This window comes from Amblyomma mixtum, chromosome 3, assembly GCF_055824585.1.
Source record: "Amblyomma mixtum isolate Tamu chromosome 3, ASM5582458v1, whole genome shotgun sequence".
NCBI lineage: Eukaryota > Metazoa > Arthropoda > Arachnida > Ixodida > Ixodidae > Amblyomma > Amblyomma mixtum.
The window spans coordinates 47,375,308-47,381,342 of record NC_143014.1 but is presented as its reverse complement, the minus strand read 5'-3'; positions in this window follow the sequence as shown (position 1 = coordinate 47,381,342).

The window sequence follows — 6,035 nt, the reverse complement described above, 5'->3', positions numbered from 1 at the left end:
GACGGACGGACGGACGGACGGACGGACGGACGGACGGACGGACGGACGGACGGACGGACGGACGGACGGACGGACGGACGGACGGACGGACGGACGGACGGACGGACGGACGGACGGACGGACGGACGGACGGACGGACGGACGGACGGACGGACGGGCGGGCGGGCGGGCGGGCGGGCGGGCGGGCGGGCGGGCGGGCGGGGGGGCGGGCGGGCGCGGGCGGGCGGACGGACGGACGGACGGACGGACGGACGGACGGGTTGATTGATTCATTGATTCATTCAGATGGTGTCAGAGTGGTGCGCGCCGTGCGCGCCGTTGTCCATCAGCACTGCATGAGCGGAGGTAGGGTAGCTAGGGGAGTAGAGATCTGTCTTTGGCGGCATAGGGTGCCTGGATGCCCGCTCGCCTCCGCTGGCCATCGAGGCACCCGACGGTGGCACACGTACACGCGCACCCGCGCGCTGCCTCCTCGCAGTCACGCCACGCATCGCTCCGTTGGTGGGCGGCGCTGTGAAATGTGTTGCACGCGATAGGTCTGCCACGCTACTCGCAGCGTTGTCTTCCTAGTATAAACCGTCTTCTTATAGAACAGAACGTGCTCTTCGGCGAGTTGTTTCGCCACGAGTAGCAACAAAATAGACAATACAATACCAAATAGCCTGAGCCAGTTCTTTCTGAAGAATGAGCGATGCAACCGGTGGAAATGCTTCGTCTGCCGCTGCTGCTAAATAAGCTGCCCGAGGAGAGGCTCAGCGCCGCCGACGCCAGAATCGAGAGTTGCGCGTCGCCGAAGCAGCAGCTAAGCGCCGCCGCCGAGAGGACCCAGAAGGTACCGAAGTAGAAGCTAGGCGGCGCCTTCGAACTTCGTATCTCTGCGCGAGAAAATGCCGTTCCTCTCCCTCTTAACTCCCCCGCCTACCGCTGTGGCGACCTCGCGAACCAGGCATTGCTGCAGCAGGTTGAACATATCTCCATTCATTTCTCCGACTGCAAAGCCGCCTTGATGGCAGTAAAAGACTGGGAGAGGAGTGTTACTTGAAGAAAGATTGAGTGTGGAAAATAAAGAGGGCTTTGTAACTGTGCATATATGCACGTATCTCTCAAATTCTTTACCTTATTATATCGCAAAATCAAAACACGTACAGAGGTGTACTCAAATTTCGCATTAGTATCGTAATCTTCCTTAGATTTTTTAGTTTCGCAATTCCGCTGCTCCGTTTGCGCAGAAGTTAACGTTTTCGTAAGCTGCAGTGAGTAGCCGAAATTTTAGGTACTTACCGACAAGTTACGCTTTCAGAAAAAAAATGATGCCTGTCCAGCTGGCTGTAAGCCACATCGACATGTTAGCTATGCGAGATCGCAGCACCGTTCTCGCTCTTTCCAGCTTGTCCTTTCTTCCTCCTCATTCGTGCTGTTATTCAAGAACTGTCTTCGTTTGTCTACTTCATTCCTTGCATAATTTTCGGTGAAACTCACTTACACAACTTGTGTCATTTGCACCAAACCACGAAACCCCTTTTTCCTTCTCTCTGGTCTTTTTCTCTCTTCTTTCTATGTCAAAGTAGACACAGACTTACCTCGCCGAGCACTTCGCGCATCCCTCAAATGTTATCGTAGCTAAATATGCAAGGCTGTCACGATATCGTGTGCGGCTTGATGTTTGGTTGGCGCCGAAGTTATAATTAATCGGGCCAACCTGCCCACTGCTGCACTCTCCGTAAGTTCGGAGGGGGAGGAGCGACAAACCTCTCCACCCCGCGTGCGGAAGATGAGGTTAGACTGCTGACCGGCGGTAGGGGCCACGCCTGATTAGCCGTTGACCGGAGGCACGAGGCGTAGGCAGGTTACTTATCAAACACTTTTATACTTGGGCAAACAAGCACAACAAAAAGTTACAAAACAAAGCTCAACAAAATAGCGGCAATGCACAGGCGCAACACGAATAACACAGAATCAGAACACAACAACTATTAACAAGAAGAAGGAAAACAACAGGGTGAGAGCTATACAGCAACGCTACACGATTAAAGCAATGTACAAAGAATAGGACGAGAACAGCGACAGAACAAAGAAAAGAGTGGAGCGAGTGGTGAGAAACGGTGGCTTAGCTGCGTAGTGGCAAGGTCCGGTCGCAGGGAGCGTCGGGCTGCGGGAAGCGCGCGGTGCTGATGGGGGGGTGCGGATAGGGGCGAACTTGGGCCACGGGTTACGCGTCTTCCACGCGTCTTTCGGGGCCGCCGTCGCCGCGCTCTACGCGTCAGACACCGCCTAGGCTCGCTTGCCGACCACTGCCCTGGCTGACCCCACACACGTCCGCACGCACCGAAATCTCTAAGCCAACTCACTCGGTCGTGATTTTCCCGCCACCGCGTTCCCGTGACAAACAACAAAAAAACAAAAGCAAACGAATCCTCTCGGCCCCGTGCACCAACGATTTACAGATGTTGAGAAGGGGGGGAGAAGAAACATGGAGAAACTGAAGGGGACGCGAAAGAGAGCTACGGTCCTAACGAGAAGCCTTCGAAGGTCGGGAATAGGGGGGGGGGGGGGGGGGGGGGGCATTCAACCTGCCGCTTCTCGTCTGTACCTCGTGAAAGCACTCGCTTCCCGGCGATAATCCTGAGGGGGCGGCGTAGCCTTGAACCCCCAGCGTCGCGAGGGGTCAACCGCCCACGGTGGGGGAGGCAAAATCATTGCCGCTGCGTCGCGACATGCCCGCATACAACCGGCGCCGTGGCCAGCCGTGGCCACTTTGGTCGGAGAAGAAAAAAGAAAGAAAAGGCATGCACGCACTTTGTGACACAACCCCCACGAAAGGAATGTTATTCTTAATAACATTTCAAAATCAAATACACAAATGTCGTGCATGCACAAATGCGTCTTGCCGAGCAAGCAAACGAAGATGAATTAACGCGCACTTCACTGTCAGGAGCGCGCACCAGTTGCTCGTCGCACAACGTTTCCCACGATGGCTCGCACAGTCGCGCACTGCACACTTCACATTGTCGCGTCCCAGTCACTTCAGACTGTTCCACACAGCACTTGGAATCGAAACCGTTCAACACCGCACACAACATCCGCACATTTTGCGTTGCCAAACATTCCAAGCACAAAAAAAAGCCACAACATATAAAGACAAAGAAAAGCAATGACCACTTAGGCGGAAAGGAGCTTCGGAGCTCGTGATCGCCTACACTCTAAAAAAAAAGGTAGTTGAGGTTACTACATTTTAGGGTAGTAACGACTGTCACATATATGACTACCTAGGTAGTAACTGTACGTAGTAACTGCAAGGTAGTAACGTTTACTACCTCTCAGTAACTGTACGTAGTAACTGCGAGGTAGTAACATTTACTACCTCTCGAGAGAAAACACCTTAAGAAATAATCTAATGACTTTTCACATTAGAATCGTATGCATATAAGATAGTAATAGTGCAAAATAAGAGCAAAAAAAAAACTAGAGCAAAAACAAAAAAGAAAAAAATCCCTACTTTCAGGAGGATTCGAACCGCGGACCTTTCACTTGCTATGTTGAAGTTGTTTCTATACTTTCTATCCTACCACGCTAACCACTACGCCACGCCACCAGACGTTAACTTGTCAACTTATGTGGCGTGATATGTGCAGCCACAGTTGTTTCTTGTTCTTTTCATTGCGTGTAAATGTAGCAGCAGCATCTACATTCTCGCACGGGACAACAATGTTGTTGAGAAGGACCTTTCAGTGGCTGATGGCCAATGACATAAGGAAATCTTCTGTGTTAACGAAAAAGAGTCTCTGCTGAGTTTTTATTGTCGAAAGACATGAATACCTGACTTCGTGGTGACTTTCTAATGTGTCACAAGGAGTGCATGAACATGACATCAGAAACTCAACGCCCATTTTTGTGCATCTTGTAGTAAACCAGAAGGAAAAATGAGCACAAGTCAGGCACAATAGCTTGGGGTTGGTGAAAAAGTGCAATTAAGAAATCAAACTAAAGAGTGGAACACATACGCGCTGCGTATATTGTATTGAAAACAAAAAAACAGCACTGCCAATTTTGTTAGATTTGCTGCCAATTAGGAAACCCTTTTCATTATATAAAAACATGGGGCTTTGAGTAGCAATGTCACCGGGAATGTTAGTATACGTACATGTGCATATTCCGATCATCCATTTCCAGATCAAGGTAGTAATGGATACTACCAGGGTTATAATGAGGTAGTACAAGTGTAGTAACTGCCAAAAAAACGTAGTAACAGCAGAAGTTACTACCTTGTTACTACTTAATTTTCTTTCCAGTAGTAACAAGGTCGTAGCAACATAGTACATAGGTAGTAGGGGTTAAAAAAAGGTTGTAACAGCAGCCGTTACTACGTTTTCACTACCTTTTTTTCTAAGAGTGTAGGTTCCGGTGAGTGCAATGAGTGCCGAACTGTTGTCTTCCTTTAGTACGGCACTGAGTGGGACTTCACCGTGCCTCTTGGTGCGGAACTTTGCACACAGAAATTTTCCTCCGCCTACTTGGACTGTGCGGCAGTTATCGCGAAAGATCGCCCGAGCGTCGGCGATATGACGCTTCCACCGTAGTGCTCTAACGCGAGCGCGTCTCTTCGTAGAACGTAGGTTGGGCGAGCGCGCCTTTCCTTTGTTAGCGTTACGCCTGTCCGTCTCCTTCGAGCTGCACAGAGCCAGCGCATTGTAACCCGACCGCTCGTGGAAACAACAATCTTGGCGGGAACCCAGTGACTGACCCTCATGTGCTGGTTGTCCGGAGGCTACAGTGCTGCAGCTACTGTCTTGCTCGACCCCCGCGCATGCTTGTTCCCCTCTCTGCGCTGCTGGTTGCTGCTCCGAAAGCGGTTCACCCGTCAAAGCGACCGATCCTGTTTCGGCCGCTTGTCGCGGTTCTAGCCGCGCGGGAACTGCGGCTGCACGACTATCCGCTGATTCCCCTACGGGGCACAACTGTGCGCCATTTCCTGGTCCGGCTCTACAGCCGACGCGTCCGAGCAATTCTCCTCGACTCTGACCGCGCTCCTTCGAGATCGGCCTTACTTTCCTCAACATCATGAGGGCCGGGGCATTCCACGATAGCTTGTTGCCCGGTCAGCCGCTCGGGAGCCGCGACTTCGCCGGGGTCTTTGTTCCCGAAAGTCTGGCCCAGTGTACCATCCTCCGGGTAAGGCGACACTGTTGCCTCCAATGTGACGTCTGAGGGGGGTGCCTGCTATCGGCTGAATTGCTCTTCCAGCGTATTCGCTTCAGGTGTTTTCGGACTCACCTCTACCCCGATCGCATGGTCGAGCTCACCACCTCGTCCTTTGACGACACAAAGTTCACCCCCTTTGAACGTAGGCTCGCCATGCTCGGGAGGCGTCCGGAAAGCCACCTGGTCTGCTGCCGGTGCCACTTCTGCTACCGCCCTGCAGTCGCCTTGCCGGTAATCTCGTTCGCCGGCATCAAGCACCTTCCGTGCTGCCTCGCGAGTTACCTCGCTTTCTTTTGAAGCGGCATCAGAGCCGTCGCTTCTCATAGCCTTGCTTCGTGCTCGGATATCCTCAAGTTCTCTCTGCAGCTCCAGCAACCTGCGCCCCGAGCGCGCTTTGTCTAGCTCGTCCTCCTGACGCCGGCGCTCATCCTCTTCGCGACGACGCTCGCGCCGTTTCGCGCGCTCGTTTCTGAGGAATTCCTGAAGGGCCACCCCCTCGAAGCCCAGCTGTCTCCCGAGAGCAATTATCTCCTCCAAATCTGCCATTGCGCCAAGGCTCTGGTTCTCAGTTCTCGCAATGCCTGAGATTATTGCCTGGATGCTATGCCTCGCGGTCAAGGCCAATCGTGGTCAGCAAGTCCTGTCCGCGAACGCCAGTTGTCACGATATCGTGTGCGGCTTGATGTTTGGTTGGCGCCGAAGTTATAATTAATCGGGCCAACCTGCCCACTGCTGCACTCTCCGTAAGTTCGGAGGGGGAGGAGCGACAAACCTCTCCACCCCGCGTGCGGAAGATGAGGTTAGACTGCTGACCGGCGATAGGGGCCACGCCTGAT